Raw genomic sequence first — 24,148 nt, forward strand, 5'->3', positions numbered from 1 at the left:
TTTTCAAAGAAATTCCCCAGATTTAACAGGCAGGATCTGCCCTTCACAAAGCCAAATTGGGTAGGATCCAGGGTTTGAATGTCACCTATGTCTTTATTTATGAGGTCCATAATGATACAATCCATGGCCTTACAGATGAGACTTGTCAGGCTTATGATTCTGTAATTCCCTGGTTCTTTTGCTAGGCCAACTTTGCGGTGGGGAATAACTGTTGTTGTTCTCCATTCCACAGAAACAAAGCCTGTGGTTAGGCTATGATTGAAAAGGGTACTTAGTGATGATGCTAGTTCATGTTTTAACCTGTTTAGAAGATAGCCTGGGATGTCATCTGGTCCCATAGATGCTGTGTTGTTTTGCCTTGGACATGGCTTTGAGGACCTGCTCTTCAGATATTTACGGTTGGGAGGAAGTTTTTGGGAGAGGTTTGTTGTATGTTAGGAGGGGATAATGGAGTGAAATTTTCAACAAACCTATACACTGGCAAGTTTGTTTTCAATGTAGGGTCAGTGTGTGTGATACCGTTGGCCACTAGTTCTGCACAAGCTTTGGTCCTACCCTTTAGGTTATGCACGTAGCTGTAAAAGGCCTTATGGTTATTCTTGACTGTACTTGCTAAGTTTCTCTGAGCCCTTGGAGGATTTGACAAGCTGTCTTATTTGTATGTTGAGGCTGAGGAGGGTGCTTTTCCATTGTTGGGGCCTTGCCTTTTTATTCTTGGACAGCAGCAACTTTTTGCATTTATTTTTAAAGTTTATTGATGCTGGATGTCCACCATGGCAGCTTGTTTTTACTTGGGGCTCTAGCTTTGATTCTGTTTGTTTTTGACTTCAGAAAATATGATTCATTGCTGCATGTTTCATAGTGGATGCTGCCAGTGCTGAGTGTTTGTAAGGTTGCTGAGGGTACTTGTTTCTTTGGTAACATTCCAGAAGCCTTTGTGGTTTAGGTAGATTACTTCTATGTGTTTAGTTTGAACTGTTGTGATTGGTTTAATGCAGTGCTGTGTTGTACTGACAATCTGCTTATTGTTTGTTAATGGTGGCAAATCACATAGTGCCACTACAATGTGTCACTTTGTCAATAAAAATGAGACAATTGTTGCATTGTCTCAGTATGCCCGTTTTAACCAAGCTGGCTGCAGAAATGGTTAGAAAGTACTTGCAATTGGAGATTGGGTTTAAATACTACCTGCTGGACAAACAAAGACAAGACTTTTATGAATCCAATATTCCAGTTTTGATGATTAGTGGTTATTGGTTAAGCAAGTCAAAGGCTTTATTCAGTTGTACAAATGCTTCCCCAGGAGGAAAGATTGATGAGTGATTGATTTTAAAAAATAGTTCAAGTGCATAAAAATCCCCTTCTGCAACACAACTGTAAAACGAAAAACAATTACTCACTCTAGAACTGTAGAATAATAAGAAAAAGAGAAACTCCCCACTGAGGTATACGGCAATCTCACCCAAACACTAATCGTACAATGGCAAAGTATTTAGCTCACTTAGCTCTCAGTACTTGATAAAATATGAATTTAACTAGATGTATTTATGTAGTTAGAATGTAACTGATCCTCAGTTGCATGCAGAGAAATCTCTTCAAGCATGACTGTAAGTTATCAAGTGTCTCCTGAATCATAGTATGAATATATTATAATTACTAACTTTTTTTTGGATTTGATTTTTAAAAAAAACCAACTACCTGTGTTACTACTAAATAATTATTTTTTTGTGTAGTGTTGCGTTTTGTTTTGAGCTTTTTTTTCGGGCCTGAAAATGGATGGACATGTATCCAGTCTGATCCCCCCAAGCTAACAAAATAAAATAAATAAAATAAATCATGTTGCTGAAAGCAGGTCAGTCACTATGAAGTGCTGTTGGGTGTGTGTGGGGGGATGCAAGACCCATGAATGACATCCTACAGAACTTTTAAAAGTGCACCAACAGGCATGAAAAAATGCATGAGTCCATGGTCTCAAGGGTTTTGAAAATACTGGAAGAAAAGAGTAGCTTTGAATAGCATATGGTTATTTTTTTACATAATGCACTTTGCTTCGGGCCTGGTAAGAGAGATGTTTTTCATGGACTGTGTAGGAAAAAGGAAGGTGGGAAATTGGTGAAGAGTTCCATCGACCTGTGCTTGAACTCAGTTTTGGAATTAACACAGGCACGCCTAGCAGGTTTTGATTTTTTTTCTGGCCAACAAACAGCCAAATAAGAGGAGAATAAGAACAATGGTGAAGTGTTGCACTGTCTTCTTTGTAAAACATCCATTGTTATTAAAGAATCTTCTATGAATTGTGCTTCTCATCTACATAGCAGTTTGAATTAGAGGTTGTCTGAAAACATTATTTAAAAATACTTAAATGAAATAGTAGTTTTTAACATTGCACTCTGTGAACACCACACTAGCATTAACTATCTGAACTTCTGGTGGAATTTCTGATATCTTATTTGAACTGTTCCAGATATATATATATATATATATATATATATATATATATATATATATATATATATATATATATATATATATATATATATATATATATATACACACACACACATATATATATATATATATATATATATATATATATATATATATATATATATTGTATATATATATATATATATATATATATATATATATATATATATATATATATATATATATATATATATATATATATATATATATATATATATATATATATATATATATATATATATATATATATATATATATATATATATATATATATATATATATATATATATATATATATATATATATATATATATTGTAAAACAGTGAGTGGTGGGGCTAATAGGAGTCAACCGTATTTGCAAGAAATGGTATTAGATATAAGAATACTTGGAGGCAAGATTTTTTTTTTCTTTTTAGTTTAATAAGGCTGGGATAGGAGTACCTTTACTAGGGGAGAGACTAGGGTGTCTGGTTTTGTTTTGTATTTTAACTTTTGATTTCTGAACTGGTACATATAGCCTGAGTACACTTGAAATTTCTGTGGTATATAGTTAGTGTCCATCCCCTCCCTACAACAGCAAAATGTTAAATTTATTTGGGATCTTCCTACTGAGATACATTTCTGTAATTACAAAGGCAGGCATTTAAACTAAATTTTGCTTCCTGTCTAGAGTTGGGGGGGGGCATGATTGATCAACACTAAGGTGTTGCCCATAATACTTCTGCATATATTTAGAGGCACTGCCAGGCTGTGGGATGGAATTAAATAATCTTCCAGTCTTCTAAATAAAATGATGTTTGTATTAACTTTGAAACACACTTACTACAATTTATAATGCATATTTTTTAAAGATAGTACTTTTGTAGAAAAACTGATGAGCTCTGCATTTTTCTATTTATGGGGGGAAAAGGGAGTTTTGTTGGGGTACTGGTATACTACAGAGCAGTCCTCTGATAACATATGGGAATAACCCAACTCATTTTGCCCTGTACCATTTGTGTCACTAGTAAAGTATCATTTACAACTGTAAATGCTGCCACTCTAATCTCTTCAATGTTAAAAAATGTGCACATTGAGTCTTAAAACTTTTGCACCCAGTTGGCCTCACATCACATTTAAGTATTTCCCCAAATACTAGTAAATGCTTAGCACTGTCTTTGTGCTATTGCCATCCTAGCCACCTTACATTTAAAATGTATTATGAACCTATAAGCAAAGTTCTTCATTAGCACTCTTCAAGAAAAATCTTGAGGAGTGGATGGGAAATAGGAAATACACCCCTGGGATCACTTCTGTGTCTCTGCTCGACAGTGGCACAGGAAAATAACTTTCTTGGGTAGCGTAAACCAGGGAAACTTGTTGGCTATGCTTACGTAGGCCCTTGGGCCGATAGCCTAGTACTTTCCTATTAACCTATACACAACTCCAAAATGTCACCCCTCGAAATGTGACACTATTACCATCAACTTTTATTGCTGCACCCACATCCTATATTTTTAAGAATAAGTATTTTGATGTTGCTCTGAAGTTTTTAAACTTGTTCAAAAGTTCAGGTGCTGTATCTCGGACTATAAAAATAACTATCATCCTCCCAAAAATGTATTAGCATGACCAAATGAGTTGCCTACATGGGTGTAAACAGCTGCCATTATCTAATCTCCATATGCAAGAAAAAATGCCCAAGAGATTTAGAACCTAATTAAATAGGTTTGGCTACATTCTTAACAGTCACATAATGATTTGCCTGTTTTAGCATACTGTGCAGAAAGGTAGGTATCTGAAAAATCAGAAAAGTATTATCACCTGAAGCAGACCATCTTGAATGGGTCACTCTTGGTTAGTTTCTTCAGACAAGCTACTGAACTGTTGGCTGTTTCACACTTTTTTATTTACAATTGTACCCGGTGCTTAGGTCCCTCTTCTCAAGGCTAAAAGGGTCAAAACCATCTTGTTGAGACTGTGATCTTTACCACAAGGTCTGTAGCTTGCTTTATCAAAAATATTTCCAATGTGTAATATGTCGTTCAGTCAAGACCAGAAATTTCTTTGTTTGTATTCAGGACAAGGAGTTAAAAAATACCCTGATGGACTGAAATTATTTGCAGTAAAGCTTTAAGCCAACCTCAGTAGTTAAAATACAATAGGTAAAGTGATACGTCTCCATTTGATATGGCCTTATGACCTGTATTATCCCCCAATAACTTTTAAGATACTCCAATCCCTTCTGTCGTTTTTCTAAGATCACTTTATAATTTGAATTGTTTTCTTGGCCAAGCCAAGTTTATTGTCTGCTGGATTAGTGTCCAGCTTTGCAAGCTCATATACCCTTCCTATCAGGTCTCAGTTACTTTTCAGTCCACACTATGCACTATCCTGTATTGTTATACTGCATCAAACAGATGAAGAATGTTTCCTGTTCTCTCACACCTCAATCGCTGAGCTGAAGTGGCCATTGGATTTGCTTAAAGTTGAAGTAATTGCAGTAGAGGAGAGACAACAGTGTTGTAGCAAATATGGTGGAATATAGTGTGTTGGATAGCTAAGCACTGTACCCTGTAATCAGGAATTTATAGGGTAACCCTTTGTCTTGACCAGGGTATCCAGTGTCCCTCTCACCCCTCAAATGAAAGGAATCCAAGAGAGCCAGCAAAGAGCTGTTCACAGTAAGATAGCATATTTGTTAGCTTTCAAATGGCCTTTAAATATACTGCATCTCAAGTCTGTATTTGACATATACTCTAGAAAAAAGGCAAGGTTTTTTTTTTGGGGGGGGTGGATTGGATGAGCACAGCAGTTGGGTGTCTAGGGATTTGTGTGGAAGGATGGCTCTGAAGTAGGCCTAATGCATTATGATCTGGGCTACTTCCAACACCATTTCCCACTCTAAAAATAAGTTTAATATCTAGTCAGTACTCCAAATAACTTGACTCTCCTGACCATATAGATCACTAATGTTTGCTGTAACAGTCCATCATTCTTGTGTTCTGCTCTCTTTGTAATGAGTATTACTTAAGTTCATAGGTAGATATCAGCAGAACAACTCAAAAAAAATAAAACATAAAAAAATCCAGAACCGGCCACAGTAAAAAAGTTTTAATATAAAACAACACACAAAACACTCTGGCACCTCAGCTCACAGCTTTCCAAGAGTAATCTCTCTCTGTGAGCAGAGGCGCCAGAGTGTTTTGTGTGTTGTTTTATATTAGAACTTTTTTTTACTGTAGCCGGTTGTGGATTTTTAAAATTTTCATAGGTAGATATGCTATTAGTTTGCAGACTATTACAAGCCTAGCCAATAACCAGAAGTCAGAATCAGAACCTTCACCTTGTATCTGTGATGTTAGAACATTAACAGTTATGCCACAACCTTCCTCCTCATTATGACAACCCTAAAGCAATTACATCTATGCTTTCAAAAGAGTAACTTTGGAAGTGAATTGATGGTGGTGAGGAAATCTTGGGGAAGAAGACTGCTGGTAATGTTTTGTCTTGAACCTTAAGCATATTTGACACTGAACATATGTTAGTATTTGGAATGCCAACTTTTCAAACAGAGAGCAAGCAAAATTGAAGTTCAGCACTGGAAGCCATATCATACTTTTGGGTATGAGAGAGTTTTTGGAGATGGGAAGCCAGATGTTTGAGTGGTACTATAACGTCACCAATGTCTGACAGTTTAGAGTAGAATATTAAGGTTGTGAGCTGTCACTTTAGTTCATGAGTTTTTTTCTCCATTTAGCTACTTTAGTGACACATAAGTCACATATACCTGTCCATGCTCCTGGGTTACCACTGTGGATGTGCATGTCTTGTGGGGATTATGGACATTAGCTCCAACATTTGCCAAGTTTCCCCAACCCATCCATACACGTGTTATAAAAGTAGCAGACAGGAATGAAAATCTGTCTGAAGGAAGCAGATCATAGGCTTTTAATGCTTTTAAAAAGGGCAGTTAATGACTGCAGTTGAGGATGTGTGCTGCTATACCATTTAATGTCAACAAGAAATCACATGTACATGTAGTTTGTAAAAGTGCCTGTCCTAACTAGTGGGGGGGTCTCTCCTACCTGTTTCATGCTGAGAAAGTGGGAAGTGGAATGAGGACGATCCATAGTATGTGCATAGCAATAGTGTGCAAATACTGACACTAATGGTACACATGCTCTCCTCTCATCCATCCTTACACTCCCAGCTGTGCTCTCCATAGCTCAGCAGAACCTTCTGCAAGCTTATAGGCTCAATAAAAATATTGGAAAACTACCTTTAAAAGAGCACTAAAAGATACACTCTGCCATGCTGTTGTAATGACCCGCCATAATTCTGCCCTTTTCACCCCTCTCTCTGCTGCTTCCTCCATAAAACAAAATGCACTACTAATCAATATATCGTCCTCTTAGCTTCTACTACCATAGTGTTTGTCTGACTTTCCTTTACAACTCCTTCCTACCTGTGGCCTTCTCCTCTCTATATTCCATACTATAACTTCTCTATGGCTCTTCACTTTATTTATTTTTCCTAGCTGGCGACCTCTTCGCTCATTCATTCTTCCTTCATCTAGAATCCTATCTTTGCTTTTAAATGGCTGCACACTATTATATGTCTAACATATCATACATTTGCATTATGCTATTTTACTTAACTTTTGACACATTTGTACTGTGCAAGCTTAGCTTTTTTCTTTATACAATATTATTTCACTTGTAATAATCCACCTTGTTGTTTAATGTTAGACTATTAGTTCTTTAAAATTTTAGCTCTCTAATGATTTCACCATGTCATTTACTGTCCTTTTGACTGCTGGAGCTTTTCTCCTTGTGCCTCCATTGAAGAGAGGCTTTTGCCCAGTTGGACTAACCTGGTTAACAAATGTCAGATAAATAAAATGTAGTGTTAATAGTAAGTTTAAGGATAAATATAAATATAATTGGGAAAAGAAAATAATTCAAATATTCAGAAATAAAAATCTATCCAGATGTGAGTAAGATTATTAATAATACATTTTGAAGAATTATTACTACTTATTAATTTATTTTTTTTACTTTTGAGGATAGGTTAGTGCCTATTAAAATGATTACAGTGCCCTCACCTACATATATATTGCATTCAGTAGTCTTAATACCTAACATAACTTTTAAAGAAAACGGAAAATCATTAAACTTCATTCTTATGGTATCCTAACAAGCCATGAATTGCTGATAGAAATCATATAGGATTATGGGAGTATGAGGGTATCAGCTTCCCAGATGCAGACTCTTACACTGTTGCTGCAAATTTCAACTCCACTATGCTCTTGGATAGACTGAATCTACACTAGTCTATGGAAAAACCTTCCAGGAGCAGATTATACTAAATTCTTATAATTTTAAAGATGCTAAATTAGAAATATGTAATAATCCTTTCATCTGGTTAACAAAATTTACCTTAGAAATTAATTTCAGTCTTTAGACTCTGCATATATGAAATCAATTCTTAAAAAACAGTTAAGAAATATATTTTTAAAAGTCCATTAGTATAATAATGGAAACTGTTCGTGTTTTCCTACTGCATATAACTCTCAATTTAAAGAAACTCAGAATAATGTTAAAATGACTGTACTTAAAAGGATTGGATTATCATCCGTTTTGAAAAAGGAAAAGCTATGCCTGCACAATATTTAATGAAAAAATATGAGCTGGATGATCTGCTAACCAGTTAGTATTATCCATCAGTAAGAAATTAAATGAATTTGTGAATAATGAGTGAAGAACAACAGAACATTATTCCCGTATTATATGTATATGTGAATGCTGTTATCTAAAGTCAAGTGAGATAAAAAGGAAGCTTGTCCAAGCTATACAAGTTAATTATATGTAATGATAATAAGCTTGATTGAAATTTCTGGAAAATTTTAGATGGTGGTAGCTTGAGTGACTCAACAGATGGCAAGAATAAAGCCTTGATACCTAAATCAGTCATTCAAACTTCTTATGTTTATACTGGAAAGTTTTTATGCGGAAATCTATGCATAGAATGTTTATTACATATAAAATCTCTTAGTTTAGTAAAATGACTTTTTCAATTTGTTGGAGATGTAGTAAATATGTAAAAGTTGATTGGACATGCATGTTTATGGATTGTAAAAAATTAAATGTATATTGGGAAGAGAGAAGTATGTTTTCTATGGGTTTATGGTCTGATAGTTGTTATTTAACTAGATTAGTAATACTAATGAATGTTCCAAGCCAAAGTGCAAAATCTCTTTGGGGCTCTATTGGCTGTTGCCAAGTTATTCCAAAATGGAAATTAAACTTGGTTCCTACATTCAAATAATTTTTAAATTTCATTCAAATTATTTTTAAATTTAGCAGCAATACTATGTAAACCTAAAAAAGAAATAATCAGAATAAGATCTATAAATCATAGTAAGACTTTTAGTTGTTGGGATAACCATGACATGTTACTATTGAAATACCAAGATTCTTAATGTGTTAATTGTATAATATCACCTTTATGATTTAATGCATTCTTAGTATTGTACATCAATATGTAAAGATGAATTTCTTCATTTCTGAGTATATATTGTAAATATTTTTCTTAAAAAACAGAATACATGTTTCAAGCAAAAAATGCCCGCAGACTCCTCAGAATGCATTTTCTGATAGTTTACTTATAGGTTCATAAGTCAATAGGTAGGTACTAGGCTGTCAGCCCAAGGGCCTATGTAAGCCTAGCCAACAAGGTTCCCTGGCTTATGCCACCCAAGAAAGTTATTTTCCTGTGCCACTGTCAAGCAGAGTCACAGAAGTGATCCCCGGGGTGTATTTCCTATTTCCATCCACTCATCAAGATTTTTCTTGAAGAGTGCTAATGAAGAACTTTACTTGACATAGATGGGTAGCCTGTTCCAGAGTATGGGAAGTCTCTGGGACAGGAATCTATCCCTCCACCATGTCCTGTTTATTGTGGTGACAAGGTTTAGGTCCCTAGAGCATGTAGCTCGGAGGGATTGGGATTTCTTTAAGTGTAGGATATCCAACAGCTCGGAGTTTGTATGTTAGGCAGAGATCACCTCGGAGTAGGAAATATGCTATGGAGTAAAGCTGGAGTTTAAGGCGGTCAGTGTAGGGCATTTGTTTGAAGCCAGTAATTCTCTTTGTGAGGTACTTCTGTGGCCTTTCCAGCTGCTGCAGATGTCTTGTGAGGTACATTCCAAAAGGGGCGTTGTACTCTATAATGGGTCTAATGAGTGTCGAGTAAAGGGGAGCAATGACCACTTTTTTCCTGGATGAGAACCCTTTTATGATGAGGTGTGCCACATAGGAGTTCCTGACTACTGTGGTGATGTGACTATCAAAGGAGAGACTACTGTGTACTTAAGGCTTATAGGTACACAACTCAAAGGAGGATTTTTTTTTCCACACTAAAATCCTTCAGGTAAGCAAGGAAATTCTATGGGAAAAGTACAGGACTCTCTCTGAGTTGTCCCAAAATAGGATATGGAAGCTCTAATAACAAAGCATAAAATATGGCTAGTTTAGTTTTTAGCCCTTAAAAATCTTCAGAGAACTTGATTAGTTTATAGCTGTCAGCTTACCTGTGTCATTGGTAATTTTGAAGGCCAAGTATACTCACAGCATTGAGAGACAGTGAAGGATGCAGTAAAGTACTTGGGGAATCCTTGGGTTTGTATGTAACAATTCTATGTATGGGGTATTTGCCTTCAGTTTCAAATGAGTTGTAGACATGTTTCTTCAGCCATCAATTGTCTAGGGTAGCACAGTTTTAGAAGTATACTGACAATATGGGGGTGTCTGTAAAGTAGATCAGTACTGGGTTTTGTAATGGGTCTTATCCATTGTCGTTAGTACCAATTGGTATGCTGTGGCAGTCTTTTCAGTTGCACAAGAATGTCAGAAGGATCCGAACTGCCTAGACCTAGTACGGTCTTACTAAGTTTAACTCTGGTGGCTGCCAAAAAAGCAATTTCTAGAAAATAGAAATCTAAGTCTAAACCAACTATACTGGCAGTTGTGAATATTGTAACAGAAATAAAATAACAAGAAATGGGATGGATATTTAGAAAAGGATAAAAGCAAATTACATAGAAAAAATGAAAGTTATGGGAACAATATATGGAGAATGTTTTGGAGGAGGAATTAGGTTTAAGAAAAGGCAGGAATTGAACAATTTATGTAATGTTGGATTGATTATATTGTATAGACGAATATATGTGATGTGTAATGTTTGTAACTGTGAACTTGTTCATATTTTTTGTTTATGTTTGTAGATATGTAAGTTTGCCTAGATCACAAGTGATAATTCAATAAAGGTATTTTTGTTTGTTTTTAAAAACAATTGGAATTTAAGAAGCAATAATATTTGCATACTAACTATAAAACATTAGACATTTAAATAACATTTTCACACAAGTTCAATTATTTAGTCCTTGCACAAGTGATACTAAGTTTTAATAGCATGTAATCTTTAAAAAAAGGGTCATACTGCTGAGAGTTCATTATATAAAATTCATTAGTGCGCTTTAACATTGCCATGGATTTTGCCTGTGGGTATTGAAAATATGACTGGAATACCTCCTAGATAGTAATCTTTCTCAAAGCAATGTCTAGGGAAATAATATGGAAAGAATGGATAATAAGATCTTTTGGTTTTGTCTGAAATGCTGACATTGTATGTTTTATTAAAGTTGTACAGAGATTCAGTCCACTGATGTGTTTGTCCCAAATTCTATTCACAATCAGAGCCAGAGAGCTGAAAATGGGGTTAAAAATTTAATACAGCAAAATCCAGAATCCTGTTTTCTGTCATAAAAATCTGAACAATGCTGTAATGCAAAGTTATTGGAGAATCCACATTGCTGATAAGTAACCAAAGCCAATTAACTGAGTATGACATAAAAATGAAGTTTTGGCAAAGTTAATGAATAGCTTTCATTTAGAGATCTTGCCTAACATGTTGCACCTACTTGACTTTAGGCTAATGCTGTCCTTTTAAATCTAGTGCAAAGAGAGACCATCTTGTCAGTGCACTTTTTTCAGCAGTTCTGTTATGGTAGCTTTGTGGATAATCTTCTTCTTCTTTCAGCTTTTCCCGGTTAGGGGTCGCCACAGTGGATCATCTGTGCACTCATGATTGACATTGGAGTTTTTTTTATGGTGTTGAGTTGCCAGCCAAGTGCCCAACCTTCCACAGAAGGCACACATATGCACACACTCATGCCTAGGGCCAATTTAGTGTCCAATCCAGCTACAGCATGTCATTGGGATGTGGGAGGAAACTGGAGCACCTGGAGGAAACCCACACGACCACAGGGAGGACATGCAGACTCCACCCAGAAGGCACCCCAGCTGAGGATTGAAGCGAACAGCCTCTTGCTGTGAGGTAGCAATGCTAATCGCTGCACCACCATGGCTGCCCAGCTTTGTGGATAATACAACTTCCCAATTCTGAATTATTTTACAACCTGTTGAAGCCATCAAAGTAAATTATAGTTGATAGCAGCATTTACAGTCACTTTGTTAATTTGTATTTTGCCTCTTAGTTTTGATATTTTACCTCTTCGTTTTGAAATTAATTGGAAAACTAATCTTCTGGACATAGTCAGAAAATACAGTGATTGTACTTTATCATCATTGCTATAGCCTGACCTGCTTATCATTTAAAATGTACATCTGTCCACATCTTACTCCACATATGCCAAGGAAACTAAATACCATCACTTACTAAGGTTTAGATCTGCCAGCCCCAAAATAAATAAAGTTTAAAGACATGCATATTGCAAGCATTAATCTGTATGGCTACAGACATTTTCTTGCCTTCATAAGCCATATACTTATCACTTCAGACTTATCCCTTCAAACTGGAGTGGAGAGCATAAACCTGACTGTTCTTGACAACCACATAAGCTACTAATTTAGTATAGTATGCAGTCTCAGTTAACCAGGTAATCAAACTGGTCCTGGTGCTTTAGCAGCCATAATGTGGTCTAGAATGCAAAGGGTAAATTTAGTGTAGCCTGCTAATTAATTTAGGAAGAAACTAATACCTGGAGAAACATAGGTTAGGACCAAATGAGAGACTGTAATTGAGGTAGAGGTTTACTGCTTAGCTACATTGCCATTAATAGGACAGCTACAAGGAAATATCAGATTTAATGGTGAATAATCTGTTTCATTGGCAGGAATGTGCTTGATGACTTGATAATTTTGTACTGATGGGCTGTACTTGAAATGGTCCACTTCTGTATGCCCATTAACTTTAACTTTGTAGTTGCATCAGAGCAAACACTGGATGCTAAATGGCTATGTTTCCCTTGATTATTAATCATTTCTGTAGAGACCAATGTTTATAGCGAGTACAGTAACAAAACTTGTTAAAGTACAATATAATAAACTATATCCTCATTACTGTCATAATTCATTATAACTAGAATTTCCTTGTCAGGATGGCCCTGGAACCCCAATTTTATTCCTCCAGAAGTAAATATTCCACTCCTATAGTATTGTCTGTCACTTCCATCTGTTTATGGAATCTAGGATTATTTTCTAATTTCAGTCCTTCCCAAGGCAGGCCTCATTTACTTTCAAGTCCCAACTATAATCACTAGTCTGATATGCATCATTACTGATGTGAATTTGTCATGTTTTAGCCAGTTTCCTTGAGCCATGCCAAGCAGTCATCTGTCAGTGCTGGTCTTATTTGTCAATTATTTTGGCATTATGTTGTGGGTGCTAGTCAGCTTCAGACCATACTGTGGAAAATACATAAACAGGAAGGTACAAAAAGTCCATTGGTTAATGTTGCTACTTCTAGTGCGCAGGCATGCTGTGTTTTAGACCTGAAAATGTCTTTCCTAGACCAGTCACAATGTCCCAATACTTGTTTGGGGCACAAGTGTACCATAATACTACTGCCCAGAGTGAAAGCCTTTGTTCTGACATTAAAACTCGCAAGGTATTAAATTTAGTATGCAATAACGCTCTTGAATAAAATCATCAAATAAAGAGGTTATGCAGGCTGCCCAAACAATATGGCCCTTAATTACGGTCTTTCTTGATGGAAAGGATAGCAGCTAGAATAGTGGAGAAAATAATTAGAATATGTTGGTTTCCAATAAATTTGTGAAATAAATGTGCCCCTATTAAAATCTTTCATAAATAATACATCTACAAAGAAAATTCAGCTTCCATGACAGTGTAAGAAAAAGTTTTAAAAAATTGTAGTACTATTGATGAATTCTATAAATTCAGAAATCTTTGCATGGTCAACTGTCCAAAAATACATACATCATCCAGCTACCTAGTATATATTACCCAGGATAAAACAAAGGGACTATTAAACATATATTTTGTTTCCCACTCCCATGGCGATGCCAGTGGCTTGATGAAACATTGTCCCTCAAAAGAAATACAACTATTCAATGGCACTATTTCCATTAACCTCTTTATTTGATGATTTTATTCAGTAATGTTATTTTTAGCTGATATGCTTAAAAAGAGGGGTTATCCAGCTATTTTTACAAACAAAGTTATGCAAGAGGTTTTCTCTAAGAGACAGAATGGAATATATGTCCCACTTTTATCTCAAAAGGAACACTATGACAATCAATTTAGGCACCCAGTGGTAGTCAATACAACACCTGGTCTTGTTTGCACTGATGAACAAACCATTAACACTAATGTTAGAGATTTTGCTACAACATTTATTACTACTTTCTCTTCCAATAGCTTGTTAGTTGATGAGGTTTTAAGTAAAAACAGGAACCTTATTGTTGTTCATCCTCAGATAGTTAAACAATTAGGATCTAAACCACAAACTGTATGCAAGAAAGGTACGACTGCAAATTAGGGGCTATAATTGACTCTCCGGCAGACACAGACATCCTCCAAAAGGGTCTCACTGAGACAGATACCTGGTATCAAAACCATGACCTCAAGCTAAATGCCAAAAAGTGCATAGTCATCCCCTTTGCAAAAAACGAAGTACCCACAAACTACCACATAGGTGGTAACCCCCTAAATACGAAGATGTAATAAGGGATCTGGGGACCCAAGTAGATAGTAACCTCTACTTTGATAATCACATTGCCAAAGTAGTTAGAAAGTCCTTCTATGTGGCCCACCTAATCACAAAAGGGTTTGCATCCAGATCAAAAGAGGTCATTGTGCCCGTCTATGCATCACTCATCAGACCCATCATAGAGTACAATGCCCCATTTGGGATGTACCTTAAAAGACACCTGTAACAGCTGGAAAGACCACAGAAGTACCTCACCAAGATGATCACTGGCCTCAAACAGATGCCCTATGCAACGCGACTGAAGAAACTCCAGCTGTACTCGGTTGCATACCGCCTACTCAGAGGTGATCTCTGCCTAACATACAAGGCCATGTCCAACCCAGAATTGATGGACATGCTCCACCTAAAGAAAACCATATCCCCTTGAACCACATGCTCTAGGGATCTAAACCTCACCACAACAATAAATGGGATGTGCTGGAGGGATAGATTGCTGTCCCAGATACTTCCCATGCTCTGCAACAAGATTCCAATCTACATTAGGCAGAGCTCCTCGCTAACCCTCTTCAAGAGAAACCTTGATGAGTGGATGAGAAACAGAAAGTTTACCCCAGGAATCACTTCAATGGCTCTGCTGGATAGAGGGACAGAGAACTAATCTAAGGGGGTGGCGAAAGCCAACACATTCTGGCTAGGCTTATAAATGCCTTCAGGCAGATAGCCTAGTACCTACCTATGAACCTATAAGAAACATTTTGAGAATTTATCTGATGGTCCTACCAATAATTTTCCTAAGATGTACACTTGCGGTTGTTGAAAATATTGTAAATATATGTATAATGGGGAATCTATTTGTGTCCAGGAATGTCTTATTAAAACTACGGGAAGATTTAATTGTAATACTAATGGGTAATATATTTAGCAGTTTGTCAGCAATGCTTAGCATTTTATATAGGCAAAAACAAGATGAAACTAAAGTAACGCATATGAGCATGTGTATGATATAAGCAAAAAAAAAAAAAAGCACAAATGCATTGTTTAAACATATTGAGTTATATCAGCCTTCATAGTTTCTTATTTTTTTTTTTTTTTTTTTGGTGGAACAAGTGGTTTGTCACCCTAGAGATGGTCCTTGGGGTTTATTAATGGAGAATAGTGAGCTTTCGTGGCAACTTTATTTCATTGCTTCTACGCCACCTGGATTAAATGAACTAATCTCAATTTCTTGTTTATTGATATTTATAGTATATTACAGATAAATTATACTAACTTAAGGTTTGCTCTTAATTATATTAAAATACATATAAAAGCCCAGTAGTATTAGATTGGATTATGTTATATTTATTACATTTACTTCATACTTAATTGTTTGGTTTTAACTGAAATTCCTCTGTTGGATTAAATTGGTCATGTGCTTTACTAATGTTGGTATTTAAAAGCTGTTTTTATGTTTGCTCTTTATTCTGATGAAGTCCTGTGATGATTTGGGATGAAAGCACTTGACTAAACAAACTTTTATCCTGTGAAATGGTTGGATCCATTTTATTTTATTTACTTATTACATTTATATATTGGGAAAGTCCACTGGGCCTAAAAGAGCCCATTTTCAGTGGAGGCCTGGGGAGAAAAGCTCCGACAAGAACATAGATGCAGAAAAAAAATTAGACATTAATTGATACAGAAGTAGAAACAGTGTTACATATAGTGATTACAGTAATATATACATAATATATACATACAAGCAGGAAATGTATTTGGATTACAGTAATTTATACAGAATATATACATAAAAGCAGGAATTTAGTTGGTTGCCAGATTAATTCAGTCAGTATAAACAAAGACGCATTAATAATCATTATTGTACCAGTATCAACAAGTGATGAAAAAAAATAATTATGAAGAAAATATCATCAGTCAACAGGAGCAAAAAGCATAGGAGTTTAGTTATCATATAAGGAGAAGGAAGAGGTTAGGTTAGGTTACAGAGCAGGAACATAGCCAGGAAGAGCTGAGATGATGTTTTCAGTATTTGTTTGAAGGTGGTAGTGCTGCCTGTGTGTGGAAGTGAGTTCCATAGTTTGGTAATGGTGAAGGAGTAGAGGAGTTGACCAGCAGTTAATGTGGGCTTTTCTACTTTTAGAAGTAATGATTTTCAGATAAATCAGTGGACTGTTCTCAAGTTTTATTCATCTAATGATTTTCAGATCTTAGTTGGCTGATGGGTTGGTATTTGGCAAGTAGTGTCGAGAGAGCTGGGCAGTCTGTGGATCTGTAGATTATTTTGTACACTGCAGTTAGGTGGGTAAATGAGAGATGGTGGGGGAGTTACTACAGCCAGCCTAATGGTTTCAGTGAGTTACAGTGATGGGATGAGAATTTAGCCTTGGTGGCAAATTTGCCTACTCTGTTGTACCACATATCAAGTTTGGATTTTGTAGAATTTTGGATATTAGTGAGGATAATAAAAAGGTGGTTGCAAGCCTTGTCTGGTAGAGAGGCTAAGAAACTCTTGGTGCCTGTAGAGCATACCAAGCTTGCTTTTGGTGTGTTTTTTTGATGTTCTTGTTTATGCATAGGTCAAAGAAAGGTTTGCATCTATAATAATGCCTAGTAGTTTTAGTGTGTGGGACAAATTCTATAGTGGTATTTTCTTGGGCTTGTATAGTGAAGAGATTTTATTATCTAGGGGAGTGGTTTTCTTAGGGGTAAAAAGTACTAGTTTAGTTTGTTTTTTTCACATTTAGGGCAAGATGTTTGTTAAGCATTCAAGATTCAGTAGAGGGGAGGGCATTCTGGGTGATTTGCTGGAATTCAGAGCTGGAATTTGCAGTGCATATTATTGTAGAGATGTCAGCATACTGGATTAGTGAGCATTGTGGGAGTGTGGAGTGAAAGTTGTTAATAAAGATGCTAAGTAAGAGAGGACTAAGTATGGAGCCTTGGGGTACCCCTGTGGAAGTACTGAGGAAGGGAGAGTAAGATTTGGTGGATTTCTGCCTATTGAAGAGATAACTACTGAACCATTGTAGGGTAGGTGGGGAAATGTGGAGGGTGGATACTTTAGAGAGGAGGTTGGTGTGGGAAATGGTATCAAAAGCATTGCAGGGGTCGAGGAAAAGAGAAGCGATTATTTTGCCAGAATCCCATGCCCAGCTAACTGTTTCAAGTACTAAACCTGGCTTACATCTAATGTAATGCATACACCATGTATTGCATGTTTCTTAGCCACTGAAAACGGTCCTCAAACCATTCCATTTACCTATTTTTAAAAACTATACAAAGTGGGATTTATGCTAAATTCTGGACTGCATAGTCTTTTTGCTGAGGTATACGAGTATTAAAGGATCCAATTGGCAGTAAACTGATGACTTCAGCATAGCAAGTTTCTGTAGTTTATACAGGTAATCCTGACTATCCCAGTGTTAGGAACCCCAGTTTCGTCATGCCCATGGTGGTGAATGGCTTGTCAAAGAAAGTGGCTACATTGTATCCTTACCCACTCACATGGTAATGGATTTGACCATTTCCTGACCAGATGATGGGGAAAAGTGCAGAATATTTAATGATGGGAGCTGATCTTGCCTACTGTTTTCACTTCTGTATTTATTGTTCTGCAAATCAAGGAAGTATCCTTAGTTTGGTTGGCTGTAATTTTCAATGAAGCTAAAGGCAGGAGCCAAGCATGCACTATGTCATGCTCTACACTTGCAACAAGATCCTATAAATCTTTGCACACACTAAGCTAACAAGAAATCCTAAAAGCATGAAAATGTTTGCCTGTTTGCAGGTAAGGTTACTTCATGTTATGTTAACATACATGTTTTATCCCACTGTCTACTTGCTAGAAGAGGCCTACATTCTGGGTTTGGTATATGCCTAAACATCTGTCTATGTCATCATTCTGAAGCCTTTTGTGCCACTGTAATTTACATTATGTTTTACAATCAATTTAACTGGTATTGCCCCCGTAGGTCTTAATACAGGATGGGATGGGACACCAAGATGGCTTGTGTGATTTTTTGTTTGGTATAGTATATCTGTGCCCACTTCTATAAACAGAGAAATGCTGTTGGAACAGATAATTATTGTGATTCTTAAAAGCTGATTTTAGACTTAAAATTACTTCTCAAACTTAATCTAAAACTAGTTTAATGACCTTAATAAGCTTTGAATGCAACTACAGACCTCTGGCATGATACTTGTACTATAAAGTAATACACATGTACTGTAGATCTGCCAAACTTTGATTTATCATAATAGCACTTCATTCATTCTTGGCAGCCAGGTAATGGGAATGCTGTATGTTGTCAGCAGTTTACCCTGCACCTATACCTGCTAATTACCTGTAGTATACTATGTGATTACCAAAGTACAGTATGCTGATGGTTGGTTGCACCCACACTAACTGGTCTTGATAATGTTGCCCTAGTCAAATCTTACCTCTTCTAAACACCTGCATTGTGCTCATGATTACACTGATGCTTTGTGACCAGCCCACCTGCCTGAAAAGGACCAGCACGATTGCCTTGTAGGATCAGCTGTCACTGATAAAGCAATCTAATGTGACACTTTACAACAGACTGGTGCTGGAAAATTAGATAAGCAGGTTTCTTTTTGAAACTGTCTGTATGTACCATTCTTAATTTTCTCTCACTTTAAAAACTCTGAAGAATTTAAAACTTCCCAGTACAGCAAGGTACTCTCCAGTATAGAGGCCAACGGGAATATCTTAGTAACTTGCTTTAGATAAAGTGTAAAGAATGTATGAGGGGAAATTAATTTTTATATTGATATCCCAGTACAGTTGTGTTAGGGGCCCCTCTAGGGTGATATCTGTCCTCACATGGAGCATACAGCAGGATGGAAACTGACTCCAGTAGTTGAGACCAAACAGTACAGGATATCTGACTGAGAGCATCAGAAGTCAAAATGATCCTTGTAACAGTCATCAGAGACACAAAGTTCATTTTAACTGGAGGACTGACCAGTACATGGAATATATTTAAAAGACTGAGTCCAGTATCCTAAAGCTTGCTGATAGCAATTACTGGATCTTTGGTCAGAGGCTTTATTTAAACTTATAGTTAAAAAGGAATGCAAATTTCATAATATCAGGTCTTCACATCTGAAAAGTAATAGAATATCCTAAAGATGTCATTGTCCCCTGGAAGTGGCAAAACTGAAGCAGTTCATTAGCAGACAAGCTTGAAGCATTGAAACTGGTCCAGAAAGAACAGTCAGCAGAAGCAATAATACGTCCTTTATTAGACTACAGCTCACCAACAAACAAAACAGGAGTGTATCTCAGAAAAGAATTAAGCGCTTTCATCCACCATTATGTGGACTTCTTCAGAATCTGAAGAATCCTTGTTTGTTGGTGAGCTTTAGTCTAATAAAGGACGTATTATTGCTTCTGCTGATGGTTCTTTCTGGACCTGAAGGATATTGTGTTGCCTTGGCGTTCTTTGATTTATTATTTAGCATTGAAACTGGGCAATTGAGCTACTCTGGAATTCTGATTTTTTTTTTGCATCATGTTTGCAGAAACTTTTGCTTATTCCACAAATGCTAAATTTGCAGGCAATTACTATGTAACCAAACAAACATCAGAAAGGTCTCATACTATATGTTAGCTAGCTATAGAATTCCCATTGACAAAAGAAAGCCATAACACCTATCTAGAGAAACTAGATTCACTCAGTATTAAACCCAATACCATTTTCCTAGGTGATCCAAATTATTCAACTATAGACTGGGAAATCCTACACAAAATTTCCACCAGTGCACAAGCACAGACATTCCTAGACGTTTTCAGCACAAATGTGCTGAAATAATTAGAGTAACGACTGGGGTGAATAAGATTGTGCATCTTATCCTTACTAATATGGGAGCATCTTGCACCATTCCTTGTGTAACTTCATCACTTGCTAATTCTGACCATTAATCAGTCTCCTTTGAAATAAAACTGAAGCCAGAATCCCTTCCATCCAAGGAGCCTTTAGAAATTTCTTTAAGACAAGCTATTTGCTCCTAACTGATGCATTGGCACACTTCAAATTCCCATCAAACCCAATTAACTCCACTGAAAATACAGAAATGTACACCACTGCACTATACCAGCATATAAATATCTGCTCAGATGTAACTGTCCCCTGAAGGAACAGGTGCAGGGCAAACCCAGAAACAAACCCAAGTGGTGGAACCATAATATCAACAAACTTTATAATACCGGCACAGTGGTGCAGAGGTAAACATTGTCATCTCACAGCGAAGGTGCCTTCTGTATGGAGTCTGCATATCCTCCCTGTGCTCGTGTGGGTTTTCTCTGGGTACTTCTGTTTCCTCTCACATTCTAAAGACATGCATCTGGAGCATTTCTCCAAGGGACACTGGTGAAAATAGGCTCCATCCTAAATCGGACTTTCCCGGTCAACAAATGTTAAATAAATAAAAGGAAAATAATTTTAAACAAAAGTTAGAGTAATTCCCAGAATGTTAGAGCTCTCATTACTGAAATATACAAACAAATCAGGATCTTAATAAAACCCACCAAAGCCAAGTTTGAGCCTATAATAGCTACCCAAGCTAAAGATAATCACAAGGCACTTTTTAGAAATGTTCATAAACTCAAAATCACAATGTAGCAATGCACTGAGCTGACTGTGAATGATTATAGCTACACTGAGGCTGAAGATATAGCCAACCCTCTGGCAGATAAATTTTGCTCTAACTTTACCCCTTTCTACTCTCAAGTCTGTCCATCAGAATATAGCTGGAGGTGAGCCATTTTCAGGTATCACACAAGACCTAGTCCTAAAACTGCTTTCAAAACCTAAAACAAACTACATTCATGGGTCCTGACAATATCCCTGCTTGCACCTTAACATGAAGCACAATTTAGCTATACCTCCAATGACACTGTTCAATTTCAGCCTCCATACAGGATTTGTACCAAAAGGGTGGAGACTAGCTACAGTCATTTCCTTGCATAAGGTAGGACCTTCCACAGACTCAGGCAATTAGAGAGACCCACAAGTCTGACCAGCCTTATATACAAAGCCATGAAAAGACTTGTGGCATTAATCAAACAGGACATGGGGAACCCCTAAACACTGGACCCATCTCAGTTTGGATTTCTCAATGGCAGATCATGTTTACTCACACTTTTTTTTCTGAAAAGGTCACCAAAGCAATGGATGAAAGCAAAACAGTACACACTACATATCTTGATCTGGCCAAAGCTTTTGACATGATTCCCAACTTGGGGATAGTAGAAAACTAAATAAACTCGGAGTAAACCCCTATGCCACCAACTGGATTGCCAGCTGGCTCACAGATAGGATGCAATTAATCAAAATAGTAGAAGTTACCTCTACAAAGAGACCAGTCACCAGTGGAATACCCCTGGGTTCTGTACTGTTCCTCTCAATCTGTCCTAGGACCTCTCCTGTTTGGCATCTACTTTTCTAAAGTAAAAGCTTATACCAAAGGGCTGTGGTTGATTAAGTTTGCAGATGACTGCAAGCTAGGAACAGTCACTGAAACCCCAAATTACTTGGCTATCCTGCAACAAGGTTTGGTTCAAATGAATTACTAGTGTCAAAATCATGGTCTGAAACTAAATGCCAAAAATGCATTGTTATATCCTTTTGGAAGTCATATACCCCAGGAAAGTACCACATTGACAATATGCCGCAAAGATTTGACCCATTTCAGGATTTGGGAAATTATGTGCACAGTGACCAAACTTTTGACCAACATGTGTCTATTTTGTAAGAAAGTATTTCTATATTGCACAGCTTATAAACAAAAGGATTATGTCTAGATCTAGGGATGCTATTGCCTCCCTTTACTCAGCCCTCATTGAGTCATTCATTGAATATAATGCCCCCTTTGCCATGTATCTGTCCAGACATATGCAACAACTGGAATGCCCACAGAGGTACCTTGCTAAATGTATACAAGGCCTAAACATGTCCTACATGGACCACCTCAAAGCCCTGTCAAAATACTCTGTATCCTACAGACTACTAAGAGGTGAACTGTGTCTGGCATACGAGGTATCCTCCAACCCATTACTGCTGGATTTACTGCAGATTAATAATTCAAATGGCATCAGAAATACTTGGTCTAGGAATCTAAGCCTCTTCTGCAACATCAACTGAATGGTTTGAAGGGACAAGTATATTTTGCAGAGGACACCTCAGCTTTGGAACAGACTCCCCATCCACATAAACAAAGTTCATTGCTGTCCATTTTCAGGTTTAACTTAGATCTTTGGATGGGAAAATAAAAAACTTACCCCAGGACTACCCTAGATGTAGCTCCAAAATACTTCTTCCCATACATCTGTCCTTCAGATTATGTATGGCATGATCCCAGTTATTGTAGGGGTAATATATAATTATTATTGACCATAGGATGTGTAAAGCCAATATATAACCAAATGGGATAGGTTATGTTGAGCACAAAAAGGGAAAGTAACTAGGTTTAAAATGGCTGGCAAGGGGAGCTACCCTAGCACTTGTCTATGACCCTACGCACCATAAAATGCATTATTGGACTGCAATCTAAGTATGGAGCTATGGAATGGGGTGTGAACAACGTGTTTGAATAATGCTGCCATCTTCTTTTTTTTAAACTTTGTTTGAGCTACTTGAATTTGAGTAGTGGTTTGAGGACTTATAAAACAGTACTGCCTGCGTTGGCAATCTCTTTGTCCAAAGAATAATGTCCAACTTGACAATTGATAAAACTAGAAAGTTTTTACACTGGAGACTTAAATTACAATAATTCATACCAATAAAGGATTTTTTTCTTTACTTCTCCCCATGCGTTTCAAGATATAAAATGTGGTGGTCTTGTCATAGTTAAATTATGCCCCTGCCTTTTTGGTTAAAACTATCACAAAGGTAAGCCAAATAACCAGGAAACAATTTTGGCTGGTGTTCTAAGGTGGTTGCCAGAATATGCCTTTAGTCTGCAAGTTGAGACTAAAGCAAAGCCTGCAAAATTAGAACATCTATTCTCCTAATATTGTATAGGGAAAATGGATTCACTGATGTACATTACTGAATTGTTTTGATACAAACCACTGACACTGTAGTCTTGCCTATTCCTATCACAACTTGGCTCTGAGAAAGAAGGCTTAAAACAATTTACTAGACAATAGTCTACATCTAGGAATTCTCTTGGATATAACATTTGTCCTAAAAATCCCTTGGCATTCTGACCTTTTAAATGTGTCTGGCACATTAGTGATGGTTTATTTTCCACAGCAAATATCTTCCATTCTTTGTTAAAAAAAATACCTATGTTGCAATGTCCACTCAAAGGTTGATGGAAAATGGCCTCTAATAAGGCACTGTTCAAAACTGGAAGGCTGCAAATTGAACGTCTCCTAGTAATCTAGACTTTATTGATTAGAAACTCACCAAATTTTCTGTAAGAATAACCTGTTTTTCAGAATACTTGTGTAGCATGGATTATATCAATGATTTTGAGTTTTATTTTGTCTTGTATCTTCCTGGTTACCAGGAAAGCTATATCCATTAATTAAGGACTACAGTCTTAACTGTTTAAATGGTACTTATTAGCATTAGATAATCTCTTTCAAATTTGACTTCACAAATGGTTGTTTGGAAG

At 36.6% G+C, this 24,148-nt stretch overlaps 1 long non-coding RNA gene across 1 annotated transcript in view; it reads right to left on the bottom strand.

The window, feature by feature from the left end:
• Nucleotides 1–24,148, bottom strand: part of LOC122791258 — a 720,725-nt gene that overhangs the window by 580,541 nt on the left and 116,036 nt on the right. The window lies entirely within an intron of this gene.

The sequence above is a fragment of the Protopterus annectens genome, chromosome 17.part0 (assembly GCF_019279795.1).
Source record: "Protopterus annectens isolate FY-2018-M chromosome 17.part0, PAN1.0, whole genome shotgun sequence".
Lineage (NCBI taxonomy): Eukaryota > Metazoa > Chordata > Ceratodontiformes > Protopteridae > Protopterus > Protopterus annectens.